This window comes from Pezoporus wallicus, unplaced genomic scaffold, assembly GCF_028554395.1.
Source record: "Pezoporus wallicus isolate ANWC-B61680 ecotype Strahan unplaced genomic scaffold, APGP_CSIRO_Pwel_v1 scaffold_3294, whole genome shotgun sequence".
Taxonomy (NCBI): Eukaryota; Metazoa; Chordata; class Aves; order Psittaciformes; family Psittacidae; genus Pezoporus; species Pezoporus wallicus.
Genome location: NW_026635478.1, coordinates 10,024,150 through 10,049,435, shown reverse-complemented (window position 1 = coordinate 10,049,435; position 25,286 = coordinate 10,024,150). Strand labels below are relative to the sequence as shown.

At 37.7% G+C, this 25,286-nt stretch overlaps 1 protein-coding gene across 4 annotated transcripts in view; it reads right to left on the bottom strand.

Annotated features, from left to right (window-relative positions):
- SCUBE1 (signal peptide, CUB domain and EGF like domain containing 1) overlaps positions 1-25,286 on the bottom strand; it is a 206,305-nt gene that overhangs the window by 102,549 nt on the left and 78,470 nt on the right. The window lies entirely within an intron of this gene.

Sequence of the window (25,286 nt, the reverse complement as noted above, 5' to 3'; positions counted from 1 at the left end):
TTAATTCAAACCCCACGTATTCACAGAAATCTTGAACTCAGTCCTTATGGGTCAGCATCTAGCACTCCTTGTGTGAACGAAGGCAAGCCAGATTTGCATTACAAAGCCCTTCTCAGACTTCCCTTTGGATATCTGACCTGGAAAGGAGAGACAAATTTTCTGAGAGTACACTGACAGAGAATTCACAGCGTAACTTGGCTTACTACTGTGAAAACAGTGTGTATTCTCCAAAATGTTGGTGCATGCAACATCAGTATGGACTCACCAACTCGTTTGTCACTTTGGAACATGGCTACTGTTACCTATTCTGGGATAATTTCTCAAAACAGCTCCGGTGTAGAATGTTCAATTTAAACCTACAGTGACAATGAACTGTAAAGAAATGTTTTCTTCAGGGCTGTTGCAAAGGTTTTGCTTCCAAAGGTAAAAACAATCACTGCCATCTCTTTTTATTCTTACAGAAACAGAAACATACCTGCCACCCTGGCATCTACACAAACTGCCTTTAGGCTGAGGCTGGTCTCACACTGAGCAAAAGTTTCTCTGGATACAAAATCATTTTTAATTGAACACAAGTTAGTGCATAAATCAGCTACTAAGAAACTTTGGGTAGAAACTTCTGAGGATGAAATGCCACAGAAAGTCAGCCAGAGATTCCCTCAGGTTGACAGAAGCTAAGAGCTTCAGGAGTTATTTGCACTGCTCAACTTACCTCAGAAAGGTTTATATTAGCAAAGCAATGAAAAACACACATTACCAAGGTATTTTTGCTCATTTCTCCTACCAAAAATATCAGGATCTCAAATCTCACTGCCTTTGAAAACCAATATTATATTGGTTGTCTAAACACATACATGTCTGTCTTCTAAATTCTCCTCTTTATTGGCCTTGATGAGTTTAAAAATTTGCCAAAGCACAAAATAACATTATTCTCTGTAAACTGCAGCATGAACAACAGATGCTATTGGAAGATACAATACATACTACACACTATAAACTATACACTATACCATAGATCGAAGTGAGGTACGAATGTTTTGTTTGGCTGAACAGATATAAGAAACCTGGGAACGGCCTTATTGAATGTTTTGAGGCATTTTATAATCTCTTTCTCTCCACTTCTCCCAACAAAGGATTTCAGACACAATGTGTTTGACAAACTGCATTCCTGCACACTACACCATGTTCAGAAAAGGATCTGGGAAAGATAACACATGGCTGATAGAGTCACACTGCTGAGGTAATGAGAAGAGAGGAATTAGATGAAAGAAGATATTTAAAGGCCCAGAAGTGTAATAAAGCAAGTGATTTTCAGTATTTACTTAAAGATACTGAATATCTGCCATTGTTAAAATCACTTGGAAGGCAGAATCTGCACACTGCTAAAAATATCAGGAGAAATCAAAGATCACAATTACCGCATTTTGAAGCAAAAGTCGAAGATAAAGCAGAATATTAAGCTGGTATTTGTGTGTAAGAGCACAGTATTTCAGTTACAGTATTAATCATCTCAGTTATTGTATTCATTAAGCAGTTGGAGCTGTAGAAAAAATATCTGAGTTCCATGTTTACCTGGAGAAGAACACCACAAAAATCTCCTACACTTGAAAACCATTATTTCAGTAAACACCAGTTTTCTGATGAAATTAAAGACCATTATTTATCAGACAAGAGCAGGAGCTCATCCGCAACAAAACTTCACATTCTTATTTTAGTATTTTTTCCAAATCCTAAGAATTAAAAAAAAAAAAAAAATCCTGAACAAAATTTTAAGCCTGAAAAAAAATTTAGATAAAAATGCAGCAAATAAGTATTTTAGCTTGTTTAAAAATGTTTAAAAACAAACTTGTGCTAATTTGCAAATAGTTTTAATAATTTGAAATTTTAATTTTTCAGCAAATGCAACAGTTGGCCAGACATCCATGTATCAATCTACATATATAAAGGATTTATGAATAATATACTTTTTTTGCAAGCTGTCTGTTCAGATAATACTGAACCTTTTATGATATATATAAATAGGAGAGACAAATACTCTTAAAATTATTTTTTTCAGTAGTCCCTTTAGTAGGATATGGTCCAAAATGGCACAATCAAAGCCAAACAGACTGATTTGTAGAAATAACTAAAAAACGAGTAATTCAAGTAAAAAAACCCACGATCACGGAAAAATTGTTTGGGATTCCTCTGCTCATTTAAATATGTTTGAAGTTTTTCTCTTAATCACCATAAGACCCAGTTAAGCAGAGGGGCCCCAGCACCAAGAGGACTGCCCTGTGTTTCACATGTTGCTCCTTCCTAGAGCTGACCAATGTAATGCAGAACCAGGGAAGAGAGGGGAAGCACAGCCTGCACAAAATATCAGGCAATGGATCTTCCATCTGAGACTCAGCCAGGAAGTATTTGCAGAACTACATTTTTTACTGCACTGACTTGTGGCCCCCACTCTCTCTCCCATCGTGAGTGCAATGACATCACCCTGGGTCTGAACACAAGAAATTGCCCCTAGCTGCTTCTCTTGATTTTTGCAGTGGTATGTGTGTCCCAGCTTCTAGAACTGATGTGGCTATGAGTCAAATGAAAACCATAGTTCCTAAATCAAGGGAAATACTAAATGTTGTTAAAAGTGAACTCTGTGCACCAAAAAATCCTTACTTTATTGTCATGACACTAAAGTGTCCAGCGTTTAAAGGTTCTAGGTTTTTTATGTTAGCTGTTAAGAAAAGTAGTATCTTAAATCTATATGCTGCTACTCAAGGTAGTCTCTAAGGCCAGCACAAAAATGGTTGCATATTCTCTTTGGCAGTGCTGGCAGGCAGCAAAAGAAACTTTTCAAACACAGACGCATTCTCAGCAAATTCACCTAATAAAAAGAGAGCAAACCAGAATCCAATGGAAAATATAAACAGAAAGAGAAATGCCACTTAAGGAAAACACTAATCTAATTAACTTAAATCCTCCCTCAGTGTTTTAGATATGACTTGAGAAACTCTCTCCTATTGCATTCCTGGATTTTCTCTTACTTTCACTTACAAAAGATTGTTCATGGGAGAATGGCAGACATTGTTACATGACCCACAATTCACATTCATTTTCGTTCCTGGGCTAGGAGAGATTTGGGTGTAAGTCTACCACATTAGCCCAGTCTGCCATCTAGTTATCAGAAATCTCTTAATAGTGCTGTTCTGCAAAATGTTCAGCCCGATACAATGACCTCTCCATTGTATTATGCTCTAAAAAATGTTTTCAGCTCAGTGGCTCTGAAAGTGCTTAAATCAGGCTGACTGTGACAACTGACGTACTGATGAGCCTTTATTTTTCATTAAGACTGCCTGTTCTCATCTTAATTAAGACTTCTAGCAATTATTTTACTCCGTGCTTCTTCACTTATGCTTACACTATCCTCTATGTTATAATTTCACTCTGTGTTTATATTGCTATTTTTTATAACTTTCAAATAAAGATGATGATTACAAACACTATCTGAAAAAGACTCTTTACATTGCACTAAAGATAAAATACAGTAATAACTTTTAGAATATTGTCAGACATATATGTGGTTGAATGTGGTAAGAAAATACAAGAATTCTTGAACTTGACACATATATGTACACTTACGCTCAATCCTCAAAACTACATAATTGGATTTTCTTTTTTGTTGATGTTAATTTTAGCATCAGGTACACAGTTAAATCTCTTATTACAGTTGCATTCTTATTTAACAAAAAAGAGAGCTGTATAAAAAATAATGTAAAAAGTTGTAAATGTGATTTATGAAATTCATACATTGCACAATATTTGCATGATTCTGTACCAGAAACATCCAGAAGAGTTAAAAGACATTAAATATAAGTTATATGCATGTCATTGAATTGCTGGACTTAGATAAGCCACAGTGTTTAATTATTTCTGAACTGCTTTACGCACTTTTTATGAACATACTTTGTATGTAAAGTAATGCATAAATCTTTATAAAACAAACAACAAGCAATTGTTGTGGTAAGTTTCTCTCCATCAATCTTGGTTATAGGGGATAAACACTTCTGCTTGAGCAGGGGATCCATGTGGTGCTATGAAACTGCTACTGGTGATATTCAGGAATTTTCTCTTTTGGAGAACTACTAATTTAAGAAATGGTAGAGTTCAACTGTATCAGGATTAACTGTGTCAATATGTATTATATGCTATAGCAAAATACAATCATACCAAATATATTTTAATTAGAATAGCTATAAAGTTAGAAACAGAATATGGCACATCTTTAGATCACCTGATTGTCACTTACAGTCATTCTCTCAATGCCCAGTGCTAGAAAGAGGGAAATATATCTTCAGCAGCTGAGAGAGGAAAGAATAGCAGAGGAGACAAGCGTTCTCATTTTAGTTGTTTACTATACTATTAACATGGTGGGATTTTTTTCAGTTTGTTTTCTTTTTAAAGATTCATGTGAAAAACTACAGTGCTACAATAAAACACACTGCTCAATGACCAAGCAATTTAGAAGACTGACGGAGACAACTCCTCTCCGAGAGTTTTTGTTTTACTCTGCTAGGAATGGAAGCCAAACAAAACATACTAAGTTTCTGACGGAGACAGAAACATGATGTTAGAGAAAGCACAAAATGGCTGTTTCAAGCCAAATGTTACATTCTGCATGTAACTTTTTGGTCATATAAATGCAGTAAGATAGTGGACTATCAAAAAACCCCATACTAATTAATTTTTTGGCTGGCTTGTGGAAAGCAGCTCCCCATCTATACCTGTATGTGTCCCTGCTTTGGCCTACTTCCAGCATCTTGCATGTTTCACAAGAGTAATAAAATTCAACATTTGGCTAAAGAACCCAGTTATAGTCAACAAATACATATGGACAGATCTTGGCTTCACTGAAGCCAAAGGGTTGTTTTCCAGCATCTTTATGCTGCACAGTTGCATCAGATCTTCTGGATGTTTCTGGCTTAGTACTAAGGGCCCAATTCCAGGACATGAAGAATGTGTGGGTGAGCTCTGCTCCCCAGTGAGAGCCTAAGAAGCTCTCATCTCAAAACTGAGTATGCCCTTATATGAGGATAAAAAAAACTAACAAAACACCAAAGTGTGCTCTCTTCAGTAAGAAAATGAAGGATGAAACTAACTGATTGAGGCAGCTACCCTTCCTCAGCTGATCACAATGTCATGGGTACAAAGCATCCACCTAGGAAGAGACCACTACATCATATTTCCGCATACCCATATTACCATTGGGTATGCTGGAAATGGAATAATCTATGTCATGGTCCACTGCTTTTGGTATTGTTAACTGAATGAACGCCAGGTTTTCTTTCCATCCTAATTCCTGAAATAAGTTGCTCGGTTCTGCATAAACCTTTAGGAAAATGCAGTTTTTTCAGTGACTACAACTCACCCCAAAAGAGACTGACAAGAAAAGAAAACAAATAAAGCAGGCAAACTGACCCAAGGAAGCAGAATTCTACACTATTAGTAGGGTTGGCTGGAGAAATCCTGGACATCATACAAGGAAACAGCTGCTGGTATATTACAAAATAAGCAAATTCAAGTTTGTTTAGCAATTACATGTGTTTTCAGTTTGGATATAAAATGTGCTTAGGGACAGCATCTTTAGCAGACAAGCTTACAGTCTGATCTCTGACAAGATGTTCCCCCTCTGAGTGGCAGCCAGAAAACCATGTGTCATCCAGCCCTATAAAGGGGGTTTTGTCTTTAAGATTCAGAAACAGGCATGTGTCAGAAATATAACTTCATTCAGTCATCAGTAAAAGCAAAGAATTCCAACTCTGCAAAGGTACTGCAATTTCAGAAATGAGGACAGAAAGACAAAGTGAATGATAGCAGTGAATGGATTAAATTTAATTTAGCAGAAAAACCATGCAGGCAGGGAAAGGAAATAGATTCAGAAATTTCTAGAAAATGGCAGCAACTCCTGGGGGACCAAGAATAGAGAATAAGAAAGACTGGCTGCAATCCAGTCTAGGTTGGTTGTCACTGACTAGTGATTGTGTGATGGCTTTTTGGTGGACCACATGAAAAAAGTTTGGCAATCTCAGTCTGTTTCTAATGCTGCAGAGATAACGACAGAAGCTGGTGCTCACTGAAACTCCCTCCAAAAGTCTGTGCTACCTTCTCACACACAGATACGGTTTCTCTCAAAATTCAGCAAGATAGCCCAGGGAACCTGTGCTGCTGCGGCTCTGGCAAAATTTAAGGCTGTCAGTCTCCACCAGTATCCACCTGGCACCTGACATTACCACTGATTTCACACAAAAGGAAATAAATGGCAGGGGAAGAGAAAAATAAGGACAAGAAAGAAAAGCAAACCAAACCATACCCAACTCTACTACAAATTGCTTTTATTTTTGTTTTATCTTTGAATTGCAATTCCTCAAACACTAAAGCAAAGCAAAAGAAAAGGTTGGGTTTTGGGGAGTCACTGTCACACAAAGTTCCCTGAGAGATGGAGGTGACTCTGAGGGCAGACAAGGGCATGCATGAGGCATAGATGAGCAATGAGCTTTCTCTATTTGAGTCTTCATCGCTGCTGTCCTATTTCTTGGTGGCTTGGTAGGAGCTAATAAATCTTGAGTTCTGACATCCCGGCCCCCAGAGATGTGGTGCTACAGCAGACCTAGCAAATGACAGCATCATCAAGGCATGCTCAAATACCCTAAGATGGGCAGAACTTCAGTAACTATAAAGAAGTCCCAAGATCTCAAAAAAATGAGAAACTCCCAGGTTGTTTTTGAAAACACTAGGCCTCTGAGCCTCATAGCATACTCAAGAGATATGAAAACCTGGCTCGCTCTTTTCTGACAGCTTCTCTCTAGGGATAAAAAGTACCTATTTATAACATGGGAAAATGACAAAGCATTAGACCACACAATAGCAAGAAAATGTTTTCCCTCCCTGCTCAGAGGAAAACTCAGTATTTAAACGTTCTTCACTCCTACCAGGTGAAACTTCTCATAAAGATGTTGCAAAGGTTTTAGTCCTCCAATAAAAGACTTAAAATAATCTCAGAAGGCAGACACTTTCCACAAATATAAATAATTTAATTGAACATATGGTGGCTTTTCATTAGTGTTTCATGAGAAGGTTTTGAACTGAGTCTAACCAGAGTTTAAATTATTACAGTATCATTTGTGTAAAGATAAGGCAGGAGACGGCATGATGGGATTGAAAAAAAAATACTAAAATCTTGTCTTTTTTTCGTTCTTCTGTAATATTCACAGCTGACATGAGACAGCCTTGGTTTCCAGAAAGAAATACTTCTAATAAAATATTTTAAAAATAAATATTTCTAGGGCACTTTTTCAAACACATATATTCAAAAACAAATAGAGTAACAGTAAATATTTCAACAACACTTTGCTTTGCAGGAACTCCTTCACATCCTAAACTCTTCCCAGGAAAATTTCATGACTTCTTGCAACATCATGTAATTAAACATAAAATGAGTATGTGCTTGATCAGCACTTTTGGAAGCAAGAAGAGACATTTAGGTTTTAGGATATTTAGGTTTACTTTCTGAGCTGTGTGGTAAGTAAACTTTGCAAAACAGCAGGATGAAACAGATTCTTCTTTTACATTCCCATAAAGCTTTAACTGAGATGCTTTGCTCCTCATGGAACCAACCAATGATGAAGGGCCCTGGATGTGTGCAAGGGTTTACTTTCAAGCTCCAAGTGGAAGAACGACCACGGCAATGCCTATTCTGCATTGGGAATATTCTTGCAACTCTCAAATTCTTTTTCAGGGAAGTAACAGTCTCCTGTGGCCTTGAGTTATGGCACTACCTTTCTAAAGCATAACTCAGCCCAATTCAGTTGTCTGAAGAAATCTGATACCAATTTTGCTATTCGAGTAGGATTACTTTATTACCATGAACACAACATGTAAAGACATTTTTAAGTGTTTAAGTCTGGAAAAAGTTTCATACATGCAACAGACTTTTTCCTATTTTCTTTTTTTACATAAACAGAAAATATACTGTAGGACTAATTAGCAAAATGATACATGATATGATTTACATATAATTGTATATATTTTGTACTGTTATAGATATTTGTATCATTAGATATGCTCTCATTTTTATATCTAATGAATATTTATAATTATATACAATGCTAAATGTACTGATGCATATAAGCTATTTAAATGTAAAAATACGTTTTGCAAGAAATGAAGGCTGGCTGCTGTTCTACAGGTAAATAAGAAGCACAGATCAAATTACTATGTTACATCAGGCTTAGCATTTTTGTAAGGCTAAACATGACCAAGATTCAAAGCTCAGTCTCTTGTTTTGTTCCTTACAAAATAAAACACTGACCAAGATGCTAAGGAATTCGTAGAGTTGCCCCTGTGCAGACAGGACCATGTAGCATAAAGGTGGTCATGTTTCTCAGGGATATAGGACAAAGCAGTAGAGATTCTAGCCTTCTGTTCTAGGTTTGTTTTTTGTTTTTTGGTTTTTTTGTGTTTGTGGTTGTTTCAGCTCTGAAAAGCTGAATGTGAAGCAACATTCATATGTAGCTGTGCTACAGGCCCCAGAGCTTCACGTTTCCATTAACATTTTGACAGTAGAAAAGTCCACTAAGTTATTGTCCACCAACTAAACAGCTCTGGTGACTTTCAGAAAAATCATATACAACCTGGAACCAAAATCTATCAGTGCATTTGGAGCTACTGAATCAACTATAGTTGCTCTCAAAAAATAAGATTCTGGAATACACTTAAGTAGTACGTTTGCACACAACACAAGTTCTTTTTAGGTGCAAAGCCGCCTTGTGTCCAAACCTCAAGGTTTGTACAGCCCACCTTCATGCACCATTGGTGTGCAGGAAATACTTTGTCCCTTGGAGAAGTCAAGCTGTGACATGTAAACTTGCATGCCAGAAACAGCATGACAGAGTGCAGAGTGCAGAATGGATTTCAAACTCTTCCCAATTTCAATAGATACCATTCCCCCCCCTTTTTTTTTCTTTTTTTTTTTCTAAGAAAAACACGTATATTTCACTGGTGAGTATCAGCGAAATGGAGTAATACAACTCAGAACTGCAGTGGAGTGAAAAAAGAATAAAATGATACTATGCTAGAAAATGCTATCGCTTCTAAAATGTTACTCTAGCAACTGTCAGTACCTGAAGACAACAGAAAACTGAATATGAAAGGCAAAATGTATGTTTGTGAACTGCCTCGTGAATGGGCAATTCGATTTCCTATCAAAATGTTTTATGGCGTGTGTAGTGGCTGGGGTAAAAGCTATGTCATCTGGAGTATCGCCATAACTAAATAACTACTTTAATAAGCTCTGAGTATTTGGCTCCTCCATTGTCTTCTGCATCCTGCTTGATTATTTAGTGGGTTGGGTGGTGGGGTTAATAAATTTCAAAATTCTTTCAAGGTTTTTTTTGCACTTCTGATCAAAGAAATGTTTGCGTATCCTTCCCATACTGTGTCTCTTTAAACCACTGGCTTTTTCAAAGTGCTTATTTATTTTTTTTTTAACACCATAATGTGATGTACACAGAGAGGTAAATGATGTCAGAATCCTTTCTGCCCCAAACCAGTCTGTAAATCTTCAGAAAAGCAAAGTTCATGGGTGCATTTAAAAGGGGCACAATCTGTTTGTGCTTAAAAGACAGTCCCCCTTTTTTTGTGTGTGCAGAATAACAATGCCAGAATGCGTTATTCCAAAGAACTGTTGCCATGGTGATGCCATCAATAACATCATTTTCTGCATCCTTGTCCTTTAAACACATAATGAACGCAACAAGCATTGGTAAATGTGAAAAAAGAACAATTACTTTTTCTCTCTCAGTAGCAGAGGAAGCCTTTTTTCCACCTCATCAATAGAAAATTATGTAGAAAGGAATAATAAAGACTGTTACAAGAAGCACCAAGAAGCCTATTAGTGACAAAGGCTTTTTTTTTTTTTTTTCCATGAATAATTACAGCTCTTCAAGAAGAAATCAGCCCAGGCTAAGGACCCTTTGCAAGCTTTAGATGGTAAAACAAACATTTGACTATACAAGGATTTCCCTTTCATGTACCTTTCCAAGGAAAAGCAACTAAAATCCAGAATGAAATGGGAGAGAGAAAACCCAGAGAAACATCTGCTGCAATTAAAGAACCCTGCACATTCACCTAAGAGACTCATACCAAAAGCAACTCGATTAGTGACATAATCCATATAAATTTCAAGCCAGCAGGTTAAACTTGTCTGTGGTGGGAAAGTTTGGCTTTTTAAGTAGTATAGTAACAGGAAGCTGTTCTGAGTCTATATGAACAGGGGAAACAGGATTTCAATACTAGATGATTACCAAAGAGTTGTAAAACATTGTTAAGTTTAAAAGCTCAGAAGACCAAGGCAAAATGGTAGATACACTTACTACACAAAGTCAGTTCATAAATAATGGAACCTTTAACAAAGCAAGATTTGACTGCAGGGACTTCCAAGAGTCATGTAACATGCAATTAGGGAGCCCTTCTGAAACATTAGGCCTTTGTCCTTACTGATGGGTGATGTGCAAATGGCAGCTCTGAATGGACTGCTTGGGGTTTTCTACACAAAGTGAAGGTCAACCTGTTGTGCAATGATTTGTTTATATCTTTTGGGCCTTTCCCTACATACCTATAGTCAGAGACTAAGGACGATGAGCGGAAAAAACTGCTTCCTCATCATTGCCTCTTGGTAGTAAAATGAATTTTAAGAGAAAAGTGCAGAGGGAAGGAAGAAAGGAGTGATCAATTTTAAAGGTGGTTGGAGCATGTGAGTTGGAGATGAGTCTAGGAGTTGTAACCTCAGACACGTATGTCCTGTAGTGAGACAAAAGGGCTGTTAGGGTTAATGACAGCAAAGACACGTAGCAGAAAACTTTAATCAGGTTTAAAGCAGTAAAACGAATTTATTAAGATGATGCAATTCCAATCTTTAGCTGAGAGTGGTCTATGAGTATAACAACCATACGGCTGCATTTACAATGGAAAGCCTGAGCTAGGGTAGGAAGGGGAATTCAAGATGTTCGAATACTTTTCCTGAACACGCTATTGTCTTGCATTGTCCTTTGATTTCTCACCACTTCTGTCTCTCCATCTCTAAAGTGAGAAGATAATGCTTGCTCATTTTGGATAGCTCCTTCAGTTCTCCACTTGTTACTGTGGAAATCCTAAAGGAATTGTGAGCCAGTAAAGATGAACAACATATGGAGATGGCGGGAACCAATTCTTTTCCTTTCTGTTTCAGAGCCTCTGCAACGTTTCAAAGTACTCACTATTCAACTCAGTTTAAAAGCTACACAGACTGGGTTCTCTTTCATGGAAAGAAAGCTTCCATGTTCTGCCTAGATTTCAACACATTTAAGAATTGTTTAGAAAGCTCTGTTGAAAGGCTTTAATAAGGCAGCTAATAGGCTAACTCAGCTTATCTGAGGGGCTATTCACCAAATTCCCCACAAAACAAAAATCGGTGAAATCTGTTCCTCAGTATCCAAACATCACCCTTTATCTCTCAAGCTGAAGGAATAAAAGACAAATTCTTGGAAGGCAATGTTATGATTCCTTTCCCTTCTGGTTTGCCAGAGACTTCGAAAGAAAATGCCTACTTTTGTAACTTCTTAGCTGGACTCAAGAGGCTGAAAGCTGAACGGCAATTCCCAGTTTACCGGTCCCTCAGATCAACACTTCAGCATGGCTGTCAACAAAACAAACCAATGGTTTTGATGAATTGGTGAGAGTCTCCTGAGATGCTTTAAAGGCCATCAGAAGTTTATACGCTTAATTTATGGAGTAAGTATTAAAAGTGAACTGTGTTTTGTTAAGCAACAGTTTCTTAACTCTGTTGGACTCTGTGACTGGAAGGATGCTCAGTAATTTTAATTGCTTACGGGTTACCTCAGAATGAGAGCAATATGTAAGGGTCACTTCAATGTGAACACATTCTTGCACAGATCTTTTGAGAGAATAATATTTTTTTTATGAAGAGAGAAAAAGGCTTCTGAGATGAAACATTTTAAAAGCTATGCCACTGCTTACAATATTATTCTCTTTCATCAGGAATAATAATTAAAAAAAAATTAAATTCCTTACAATTAACAAGCATTAGCTAAATCATTCTCTTTTTCTGTCTCCTGAATCCTCAGAAGGAATTTCCTCCCCTTGGTCATGTAAAATTATACCATTTTTCTATGGAAACACAGAAGGAATGATGACAAAATTTAAACTCCTCTATGCCAACACATTCTGAATACTAATGGTGCTTCTCAAAAGTGAACGATCTTTCTATTTTAGGGATGCTTGCAGAATGGAAATCTGAAGATGAACCCAGAAGTGTGTCTTTGTGGCTATTTCGAGTTCACAAAATTTCCACTGTAGCAAAAAGGCATACATACAAATAACAAACTGCATCATGCCATATCCCAATTAAAACTTCAGTTGTTTGCATGGCCTCTGCAAGAATGCATCCAGCTCTACATCATCACCATTTCTACTTAATGGGTGCATTTCCCCTACACTTAAATCACAAGAGTATTTTTGGAATGTTCTCAAAGATAGCACTGGAACGCTTTAGTGACATATTTCTGGCCACAACATGCACAAAAAAGCTAGCAAGTATGTCTTACAGCTGTGCTTTTATCAACACATAGGTGACTTATTGTGACACAGGGTAGACTTTTTGTGACACATCTTTGCTAAGAAACTTGCAGATCCTTGGCTAAGAGAAAAATGAAAGCTGTGAGTGTGTAGACATTGCTCAGATGGAGAAAGCAAATGAGAGATAGGTCTTGTGGAAGAGGCAAAATAAGGAGATGAAGGAGGCTAGAGAGGAATGAAGAGTCAGTTAGTCATTGCCACTGAGTCAGAGGATTTGGACAGAGGCCTGTAGAGGACATGAGTAATAATGCTGGCAAACAGAATATAAGCAACCAGGAGAGAAGGTCTTCGGTCACAGTCCCATAATGGAGAAGGAAAGGGTAGTCCCATAAAGGGGAGGAAAGCAAAGCTGGCTTCGATGAAGTCCTGGAAGTGATCTAGTGTGGATACAGAATAGAGAAAGCAGCATGCTGAAAACACTGGCAAGTTAAATTCCTTGGACCTAGAATAACAGGAAAAAAATAACATGGAAAAAGTGTAATAATGGAGAAATGAATGGAAAGGATGGCCGACAGAAGGAATTGATGATTATAGTCTTCAGGCTTACCAGTAAAAGGTGTACCACTCTGTTTTCTTCCATGTTCCTCAATGACATTATATCATAATTGCTTGCATGACACTAACGTTCTTGGCTTGAGGATATGTATGTTTTTCAGCATCTTTAATAGAGTTTTGGGGGAAGGCTTGATTTCCTCTACTACAGTCTTTTTCACCACAGCTCTGTATAACCAGGATGCTTGTGGGGTGACATCAGACCAAAGAAATATTATGAGCATTCCTCTCTGCCATTGGCATAAGCACCATCATTATCAATATCCAGCAAAGCGTAACAGCAGAAACTCTGTATGTTCAGAAGCAAAGTACTGGGCAAACAGTCTATGATACAAACAAGAGTTTCAGTCTCCAGGTGCCATACTGGATGAGCTTAGCATTCTTAAGTACTTATGAAGTTAAGTTTTTTGGGTGTTTATAATAGGTATCTTATTTAGAAACAAACAAACAAACAAACAAAACCCAACAAAATAAAAAAAAAGCCACAACAAGAAAGCCCAACCAACAACAACAAAAAAAAAAATCAAAAATCAAAAATCTGTAATTAGCTGTGTTATTGCCATCATTCAGAATAATTTGTGGACCTGGAAAGTTGCCACAGGGTATGAGTAGTATTCTGCTTTAATAGATGTTGTATGTTGGTTTTGGGTATCACTGATGCATTTTTTCTATAGTCGTTGAAACAATAAAGAAAACAAGGAACATGTACTTAGGCCTGACTTCAAATATAAAAATCTAGTCTGATGGTAATCCACATCCTTAAAAATTACAGGGTACTATAATCTGAATTAAACCCAACATCTGCCCAAACTCCAGCTACCTCACTTGGCCAGCCAAGGAAGGGAACACAATGCATGTTCACAGGATTGGAAGCACTACCCTCCCTTTTTGTGTAGAACTTGTTCTGCCAAAATTAATGAAAATAGGCCAAATACTGGGTGCCAGAAAGCCAAACTGGGACAACACCCTCTAAGCCCCTCAGAGACACTACAGGGAGCATTTCTCCTTTCCCTAATGCCTGCAATTCCTCTGTGAAGCTGCTTTTATGACTCACCTTCACTGCTCAGACACACAAATTTATAAGTCTGGCATATCTGCTAAATAGGATTTGTACTACCCCAATCTAACAACAGTGAGCTTCCCAGCACTAGGAAGCCATTTTACATTATTTATAATGTTGCTGCTCCATGCCGATGCTGCTGAGTTTCCAAATTCAACTTCACAGCATTAGTAAAAGGACAGAGATTTTCCTTCCATCTACTCTTGTGAAACCCTATGGGCAGCCACTCTATTTTTTTTCTCCCTGATGGTAATTGCCATATTTCATAAGAGAGAAGGTTTCATACTGAGAAGGTTGCTATGTTACTTTTGACCCAGACTTTTGTCTTCCAGGTCTTCTCTCTTGCATGCAAGAGTTATTGACATCAACGGCTTAAGAAATAATAAGGAATCAGACTAATGTTAAGTAAAACTACATAATCTTATAAATAAATAGTACTTTGTAAGAGCCTTTGCACTGATGTGTTTTTCTAAGATGACATTTGCAGTTACAGTCCTACAAAATTGTTGCTTCTTATTTTTAACGAAACATTGAGTAATCTAAGATTGATAATTTGGAAGAGTCATTGCTCTTTGCATGGAATTTATGATGTTGCAAGAGCTGTCAGATCCAAAAGCTATAGTACAGCACAATAATCACAGGCAATTATTTTACTCAACACGCAACCACCACCCTATTTCCTTATTGAAGGAATAGCTAGGAAGGGCTCTCCATTTGACCAGAAAAACCTGTCATTGACTTGGTTGCCCTAGGGGTCCCAAGCCACTGATGTTAGAACAAAAATGAAACTGTTTGGAAAATGGTTTTGTGGTCATTGTTCAGAACCCATCCTGGAAGTCCCTGAGGAAACTGTGTGAAAGGACTTTGAAATGGCACTGCCTGTCTGGATAGAAAATTATACAGGTTCCTTCTTCTAAGATGATGCAAACTAAACATGCTATCTGCTGGCTGAATGACCACTGCAGCTATTGCTGCTATGTGAATGATATGATGGATTAATTTATTGTCATGCTGTATAAATTACCATTGTTGCTGTTACTGAAAATTATGCAACAGGCATTGGGATAACCTGGCATGGCTTAGTTAGCACAAATTGTGAAAGGTAGTTTTTTTTTTTGCAAACTGTAAAAGTTAGTTTTATAATTATGACCTCTGCATAGGTACCATTTCAAGAGAAACAAGTTGTGGACAGATCTGTTACGAACGGAAAGTATTATATTTAGTTTAACATTGACAACTTATGAAAATTCTGTAACAACTATTCTGAGTTGACAACTGAAGTAGTTTAATAATTTCTCACCCTCTCAGACAAGGTCAAAGGCCTCAAGTGCTAAACTTAATTTTCTAGGAGTAAGGTTAAATTAATGTGCATTCCTATGCCACTCAGTGACATGAAGAGTCAGTGTTATATGAACAGTGTCAAAGAGAAAATCCAAAGTAGGAAACATAATTTAGCCAGAGTTTTCTAGCATTACTGAGATTGCTTCGTCATAATTATTCCTGGTTTCAACACCTTCAAAAGCTTTCCAAAGATCATAAAGAAATCTGAAGAAAATTAAACAGCATTGTTCTCATAGCATTGTTCTCATGGTAAGGCCAGTTAAGCCAACAATTTTAAATGCTACTTCTCACAGCAAAAATACTGCTTCCCAGAAATCTGTAAACCAGCTGCTTCTTACATGAACAAACAATAAACCCACATTTGAGACTACTTAGATTCAGCCTCTAGATTATTGTGTTCAGCTTCAGTTAAACTACGATATTCTTCTCCTGTGCAACGTTAAGATTGAAGAAACCTGGTTTCTGAGAAAATCTGAAATGCAGTAAAGGGAACAAAGATGTCAAGACTACTTCTAATGAAAATAAAAATTTTCTAAGTGTAATATACTGGCACAGTGGAACAAAAAGCTGATTAGCAAAAGACTTAGCACCTAGACCTACAAACTACAAAACACAGCAGAAAAGCTGACAAATCTATTTCACTCAGAAAGTGCAAAAACTATCTCCAGAGAATCTATCAATGTTTTCTCACAAACTTTACTTTCATCCTATTATTCTCTGCCTTCCCTGCCATCAGCATCACTGATGACCATTTATGCCATGGCTGTGCCTCAGCTTTACATGTTCCCATCAGTCTATGCAAGTACCAAGAAATATAGGTACCAATCACTTCTTAAAGCTGTTGTCTTTCTTTTCAGAGGTGCATAGAACCTTCCTTCCACTTTAGCCACTGCACTTTATTACAACAAGCAAACTAAACAAAAATTGGAAATGTAGTCCTGAGGATGTCAGTTTTGCTGCTTTAACTGGCTGTTTTCCACAGGGACTGCTGTCCAGAAGCATATAATACTAGAGAAAACAAAGTGATTAAAACTACCTGCATGTTGCAGGAAGTGAAAGGCAGGAAGATGGAGGGCATGGAAAGTTTTTGACCCTTCCCTCAAGACTCTCCTGTGTGAGAAGTGGGCTGAGCCCTTCCTTGGGCAGCTCCAATAAGGATGCAATAGGAAACATGAGCTAAAACCTCAACAAATAGAAGAATTCCAGGAGAAAAACCATAACAAAAAGTAATGGTAATACTTTACATGGAGAGAAAGAGCAGAGTCCTGATGTATATTTGACTTACGTGGTAACTACATCAGTAAATATCATAGGCAGGCCTTCACAATAATTACATGTCCTTGCAGGTCACCTGATAATTACTTTCAAATGGATCCCCAAGTATTTACCATGTATCTGCACTGTGGCTTAGCAGATGAGATAGTCATAGAAATTCATGGTATTTTTCAGAGCTAAACCCTACTATTACGTGGTGCTGTACTTACCACAAGTCATCACCCATATGGTCTACACAGCCGGTGGTTCTGAGCAATACAATTCTGAGTTAGAATGTAACAGATATTTCTTTTTCTCTTTTTAAATGCCCAATGCACACTAGAGTTTTAAAAGAAATACCCTTGAATGTTACATTCTCTTTCTAGGCATGCTTTCAATGAATTTCACACAAATAACTTGCTGGCAAAAGCATCTGCTGAAACAGCGAATTTTAAGCTGGAATTACACATTACTTACAAAAAGAAGTATTTTGAGTGTATCTGAGTAAGAATTCACACCTAAGCTCTGATTTTCAGAAATCCACCTGCCCACTCATGGAAAAGTTTTTTCTTTATGATATGTGCTTTTAATCAGAAATCCATTTTAAATATAAAGAAATTGTGAACAGCTGCCAACAAAATAATGCTGCAGATGCAGTAGTATTCAGATAACATTGTGCCTTTGAAGGCTGCTCTACTGGACTGAGTACAGGACTACTACTCGGGAAGCCTCTCTTGTAATGCTCGAAGGAAATTCACTTAAACTCCCATGCCTCTGTTTCCCTCTTCAGTCCCTTCTGCCTACTTAGACCTTTTGATCTTTGCTTCAGATCTGTACTTGCTCACTGCCTGAATGAATGGGGCTAGCAACACAGATGTAGGAACAGACCCACCACTACTAGTCATCCTAACAATTATGAGGATAGGAATTCTAACGGAGCATGTGCACATGGACAGAAAAATCTGCTTTAATCTAATAGTCTATGAATGAAGGTTCTGAGCTGTAGCTACTGGAGAGACTAAGCCTCCTCTTTGGTGCTACTGCAGCCCTTGAGGTCCCATAAAGTACTTCTACTAATCATTACAACTACTGGATTACAGCTGGGCCACTGAATCCAGTAAAGATCACCTTCATTTCAGTACCCATAATCTACAACCAGAGAAAGAATACCTGCCAGTGAGTTTAGTAAAGATGATCAGAAATATCCGTCTACGATTTCTGGGGGGTGTGAGACAAATCCTTCCAAATGCTATCTCCTCCAAGCCCATGTGAATTTGCTTTCAGGACATGGCAGTGATTCGTTTAGCCTGGAGACAGTGTTTTGAAGCAAAAACCTTGCACATTTGAAGGCAGCTTCTTCTTTGTTTGGGCATCTAGTGCTCAACATGGACACACCAAAGTGAGTCCAGAGAGCTGCTATGAATATGATTAAGGTGTTGGAGCATTTCACATAGGAGAAGCAAAGACAGCTGGGTTCATTTAGCCTCAAGAACAGAAGGCTCAGGGGAAACTTATCAATGTTTATAAACACCTGACAGGGAAGTAAAGGAGACAGAGCCAGATTCTTCTCAGTGGCGTCCTGTGACAGGACAAGAGGCACAAACTGAAATACAGGAAATTTCACTGAAACGTAAGAAATGCCATTTTTACTGTGGGGATGATCAAAAACTGGCACAGGTTACACAGACAGGATGTGGAGTCTTCATCCTTTGAGATATTCAGGACCTGACTGGACACAGCCCTGAACAACCTACTCTAGCTAATCCTGCTTTAAGCAAAGAGAGGTTGGACTAGATGATCTCCAGAGCTGCCTTCCAACCTTAACTGTTCAGTGATTCTGTGAAAATTAAGAGATTCTATTGCCAAGCAGAACTCATGTGCTATGCTTTACTGACATGCACGTGCAAGTCTACTGAAACAGATATTTAAAAAAATAATATGTTTGGATTACAGATTTCTGAAGAAGGACCTGAAATGAACACATTTAATGTAATATAGATAGAGCAAAATAACCCACTGTGCATAAGGCTGCACTACAGACTATCTCTATATATTTCTACGCATTCTTATGTAGGAAAAATGCACAGTGTATTTTCTTCTTTCCTAATAAGCCCTTGTCACAGTATGACACTTGAAACATTTCAATCTTTCAGCTAAGACTAGAAGGGCTGGAAAAGGGTTATGGCTGACCCAGTGCCTCTGGATTTAAAGGAGAGAGGAATTAGTCCTGGGATGCAGTATCTAAGGTATAGGCTGTGCAGTCTTCCAAGAGAAAAGCCACTTGTGGAGAGTTTCAAAATAATATGTATGCTACTTTAGAATTTGTTTTGTAAATAAAATAAAATTATTGAAAGAGAGTGGAAAAGAGCTGCGTATGGCACCCTAGTCTGGGAATGTAAAGAAGTAAGGCGAATGCATACTGAGAAATCTTACCTTCTCTCTTCATATCCTCTCCTGAACTAATAACTGATCATTGTATGTGGTGACTCCACTGTAAGAGTTTTTAAACAAATTTACCCTAATTCCTGAGCAAGAAATTGAGTTTGAAGGCCACTGGGGAACAGTTTCAGTGTCATGCAGCCAGAGATGATTTTTTTCCATATTCGTTCAGGGGCAATTTTAGAAGCACTTACATAGGTGCTTCCAAACAATTTAAAAAAAGTTTTGTCATCTTTTTTTCTCCCCCAGTGCTTCTCCAAAAAGTGACAAATATGGAGAGAAAAGCACATCACATTATTGTCTACACATTAATTTTGAGCTACTCCTAGGGTTACAATTACAACAGAGATACAAAGAACACTCTTCTAGCCCAACCATTTTACACACCTCTCTATCTACATACTTACCATCATATCATGAGAATACCAATTATAGTAAACCCTGCTGTCATAAAATTATTGAATAATTTAGATTGCAAAGTGTCTTTAAAGATCATTCGCTCAAAGATTCAAAGTTAGATTGGCTCTTGCATTGCTGGATTTTCCTTTGTTTAAGGTACATACTTAGCACAGCAACTATGAACCATGTTACGACTGGTGAAACTGCTTTTTAAAACATTTGAAAAGAAATTCTGAGGATTTTTATAATAAAATTGTCAGCCATTTATTATGCAGTTACTGCTGGGTTCATGCTGGTGATATTTGTCACTTGTACTTTTGCCACCTTAGCAATATGCTTTTATAAGAAAACAAAAAGTAACAAAATAAACCAAATTATCTGCATGGAGAAGATACCGAAACACTATCACCTGGAGAACAATTACCAGTGTGTCCTCCCCTTCTTTTTCCTCTTTTCTCTCACTGGAGGTAATGACCTTATCACCCTTTCTTCCCCTGATCACTACAGCAAATGTTTCCTTTGGTACATCTAGTGAAACATGGAACATTTGTGCTCAGTTCATATTTACTTTTGAACATTCCTGTTTCTATTCCAGACCTGAAGACTTTACATGCTCAAAGCTTGCCAGGGCTTCCATGTCTATAGAGTAAGTCTGAAAAAATACTCTCTCTGCTGACAATCCCTAACTTATGCAATTAGATAATCTTAGCTATGACTGCTTTACTATTCTAACAAGACATCTGCTTCACGCTGCGAAGTCCTTCGCAGTTTGGGTAAATCCTCAGCTTTAAGACAATGTCAAAATTTGTTGAAATTTCAATATAACTAAGTTTTTACTGTTGACACTATTTTAAATCCTCCCTGTATTTTGCTTAGGAAAAGGATGGAGAGATTCGACATCTGACGCAAGTCAGCTCCTGTTTCTGCAAGCTAGGACATGGCCTCAGATGCCTTGAAATCTGCCAAAGCAGTTGTCATTAGGGGAGAGTTCAAGTGCCCCTTGCCTATGATTAAGCTCTGCTTGTAGGGTGATGAGAGTTATAAGATCTTCTAGTGCAAAAGAAAAAATATTTTCAACTGATCATCCTAACTTAAGCAATAGATCCACACTTCTCTAATCCTGATGCTGCACTAGGTTTAAAGCCAGTAAAAAGTCCTATCATTCAAAACCAAAATGCTGTTCTTTGAACCAAAGAGGTACTTTTCTATGTTTAATCTATTTGTGGGATAGTCACTTCCAATTTTTTCATTTAATCTGCTCCAAACAGTAGGTCAAATCTATGTGCATCTGACAAGACACTTCCAGCAAGTGAATGTATGCTGTGGTAAGAGCTTTTTCCATCTATTGTTTATGTGGTGGAAGAATGTATATGTATATATGTATATACAGATTTATAAAAAGACAGTATTTCTCTGTGCATATCTGGCTAGGTATTTAGGCATGTACAGAACTGGCTTACTGGGAAACTTTTCCTTTATGACCACATAAATCTTTTTCATTAAAATCAGAGTTATTTATACCTAGGACTACCTGTGCTTGCACCAGACCTGGTGGGCCAGGAGAAAACCCTGCCAAGACCACAGACTAACCTGGGTCTCTAGGGATTCCTAGTTTGCCATAAGGAGTGGCTTAAGAAAGCAGTTTTTTGAAGTCAGGTTATGAGTCCCTGTGGGGCCCCTGCTTATTTTATAAAGGAAAAACTCATGCTACCTCTTTACCATATAACCCAACACCCATACACAAGAGGAAATACTCTGAGAAATTCACAGAAACTTATCTTTGAAAATTGCAAGAATCTTGTACACCTTACTCATGCTTCTGCATGTCTGTTAAACAAAAAAGACAACTCCCTAATATTTTGTGCTGAACAGTATCATTCTAGGAATGAAATACAACAGCAGACATTGAAAATACAACATTCATAAAACCCTGAGCAAATATTTGTGCTAATGAAGGTTAAGGAGTTGGCAGTCCTGAAAAATGTAGTCCTCTATTTATCGACAGCCTAATTTCAATGCAGGCAGCTGGAGTGGAAGCTTCCCTACACTGGCCTGCCAATGCTTTCAACCCTGACCTAAAGAGACCCTCTCTAGAAGCAAGAAATAATTCATTCTTTATGCTTGTTTGGCCCTGGATTTATTTCAAGCAAAGGCTGCCAATTCCACTGAATCTGTACACAGTGGTTTTATAATACGGTCTACAGTCAACTGGGATCTGAACTGAGACCACCTAAGTCATTCCATTAAAACAACATACTGTAGTAGAAATAGACAGCTGGGAGCAAAAGGCCAGAGCTGTTATCCACTTCAGCTTATTTTTGTGATTGGAAGGTGGTTGCAAAGGAAGAGAAAGCAAGCTGAATCACACCTAATAGCTTTGAAAACTGCATAATAAAAATTAGGAGGAAAGGTCAGAGAAAACTAGAAAATAATTTGGACCTTTTTATAGTTGCATCACTTATTCTTTAAACGCAAATATTCCCTGTTCCTTTTATGAAATGAAGTGCATTCTTCTTGATATCAGCATTCATTTGTTATAGGCGTGTTGAGTCTGATGCAGCATCCATTAGTAATAAGCAAAAGTATTCCCACTGACTGAGATAGTGACTTATGCACTCCTTTTTTATTTAGGCTGGCTTTTAGAAATAGGTATGTCAGTATTCAGGATCTAACTTTTGGTTTCTGCTTAAGGAGTATGATTTTCAGAAATTACTAAGCACTCTCCTGAAAATTGGCCCATTTAATGCCAGGCTGTAGCCAACCAGACTTACAGGCACACCTGTCACTTCTGAAGAGCAGAAATTCAAAATGGCTCCAATCTGAAGCACCACCCTGCTTTTTTTTTGAAGCTGTTAGCAAAACTGCTCAGTAAAAGACAGTGCCAAAAGGCCTGCATTAGATAAACAGTACTTGTGTCAGTCCCCAGTATAGCCCTTAATTTATTCTTCCTTAGGTATGCATAGAAACAGAAACTTTCCACTGTTCGGAAGGGTGAAGAGTTTACTTGCATTATTCCCATGCATTCTGCTTTAGGAACACACCTGCTACTCCAAAACGTCAGCTGAAAATATAGTTCTGTTTTATGAGACTGATTCCTCCTGTAGTTAAAAGCTAATTTCACTGCTGACATGTGTGAAGCACAGGCTCATTTAATGATATAACTAGAAGGGGAAAGAATCAGGTGGTAAAAAAAACCCCAACACATTTATTTGCAAAAAATGGTTTATCAATATAATTCATAGCAATACCTATTGCTTTCAGAAGCATGTTCATCATAACTTATTAACTCTAACTAAATCATACGACATGGTTTTGCAAAGCAAGTAAGGCAACACCCCCTTCCAGTAGAATAGCATGAAAAACTCCTTTAGTTCCCTTTAGGGAACTAAAAACCCTCAGTGGTTATGTGTTGGATCTTGCTAAATTCAACTTAAATATGTATTGATATCAGTAGTGTTGGATTAATGCAATAACTGTTTTTACTTGTTCAGAAATATACAGGTCAGATATTCTTTTTTTTAAAAAAAAAAAGACAAATTTTCTTTTTTTGTTTTCCATAAAATTTCCATAGCTCCTTTCTTCAGAACTGATTAAGTGCATGACAGAGGCCTTAATACTATCCAGAACGCAAGCTACTACTACAGTCAGAACATGGCTCCACTAATTTTCTCCACAACAGACAACTGTGCCAACTTTGAGCAAAGAATCCCATCGACATCACATTAAACCATCTTTATGGAGTACAGGTAAGTATGCTTCTAAAAGTCTGCAAGATTGGACCTAAAGTAATGACTTAATAAAAGGATAATTGAAACTTACTTCTGTAATTCGAACAGAGGAGTGAACAACACCCCAACAAGGCATTTTTAACAATGTATTTCCATCCGTTTTCCCTGGTATTCAAATATCCTGACACAGTTAACAAGTTCTGCTACTTGTGTTTTCCACCTGGTATCAGAGCTGGAGCTTTGATACTCAGTCTAATTGCTTCCTCTTGCCTCAGCCCACACCTGTACCCACTTAATGCCTCAGGAAAGCAACAGAACTGTAGAGTACACTACAGAAAATGATGCACTTAGATTGAAAACAAAACTGTAATATCTGATATATCAGGTAGTCTGAAGCAGTTGGAGGGAAGAATTACCAGCTGAAAAGCAGCAGAAAGTACCAAAGCACTATGCCTGCCTGGTTAGCCATACTCAGGCAGAAACCAGCACTGTATCTCTTGAGAAAGTGAGAAAAAGTGACCTTTCTGTACTACCAAGTGCAACAAAAATAATCCTTCTCAATCGCAAGCCACCCACATGAAACAGAACTTCATGTCAATTAGTCTGAGAGGGAAATATAGTCACAGGTTTTTTTTTCAGCTACACTCAATATTTACTTTGAAACGTATTTGATGTTTTTGCTAAACAAGTCCTGTTTCAACTACTCAGAAATTTTTCTAATGCTTCATATTTTGTCTGGGTTTCCTTTACTATTTTTTTCAAATACAGAATACCATGTAATCTTTAAGCAAGCAAACTCTTAATTATTTCTCATGGCTCTTTCATGCACACCAACATGAATCTCCATTGTTCTGGATTCATCCTAACAAAGGTGGAACCAAAATTAGAAAGTATCCATTTTACTCATTATAATACATCTGGGCTGACTTACACATGCTATAAAGTTTAAGCCATACATTTCACCTCCTGAGGAAAAGAAAACTCAACTACTGAAAGAAAACCTCAATGGACCTCACCTTCCCTTACTTACATGGATCCCCTACTTCAAACCCACAGCTAGTAGCAAAACCTCACTGCATTCTGATAACCAGTAAATCACTGGTTAGATATGGGGGGCAAATGGCATCACATGCAAGTAAAATAATCTCCTCTATTACACTGTTGGCTAGATTTCCAGGTTGAGGATTAGTGAAGCTGCTGATTAATTCAGGTCAGACTGAGCTAACAGCAAAATCATGCAGTATTGTATGCTCACAAGATCATCTTCCACCAGAAGCAATCTGCTCGGTTTTGCATGCTGGGCTGTTCATAAGATTGTACCTGAGCTAACTTCTGTGGGGACACTCGCAAATCTTTGTACTCAATTTGTGATTGCTCTGGAAGGGTTTTTGGGCTTGTGCACATCATGGTGTGAATGTACAGGGTAGCCCAACCAGCTCACCCGAGCCTGGAGGACCTGGTAAAGCAACTTCCTTGTTATTAATGAGAGAATAGCAGGCAAGTTGGACCTGTACTTGAAACAGGTACCACTGCTCTTGCTAAGAAGAACAGTGGTACCTGTCCCTTAAGCATGTTCCGTATGGCCTACATACTCAGGGGTTTTGTTGGGTTCCTTTTTTCTTCCTATTACTAACAGATTATTGCATTCCACAGTTTTCCTGGATAACAAGAAATTATTTTACTCATAAGGCAGACGAGGCATTTCTTAAGCACTTTCCTTTTTAGCCTTTCTGCTGCTAGTTCTGCTGTTACTTTACAGAAGTAAACTAGCAAGTAAGCACCAGAAGACACACTTGCATATTTGACTTCCCTTTACTTTTATCAAACAGCCTTCTGAACTGAAAATG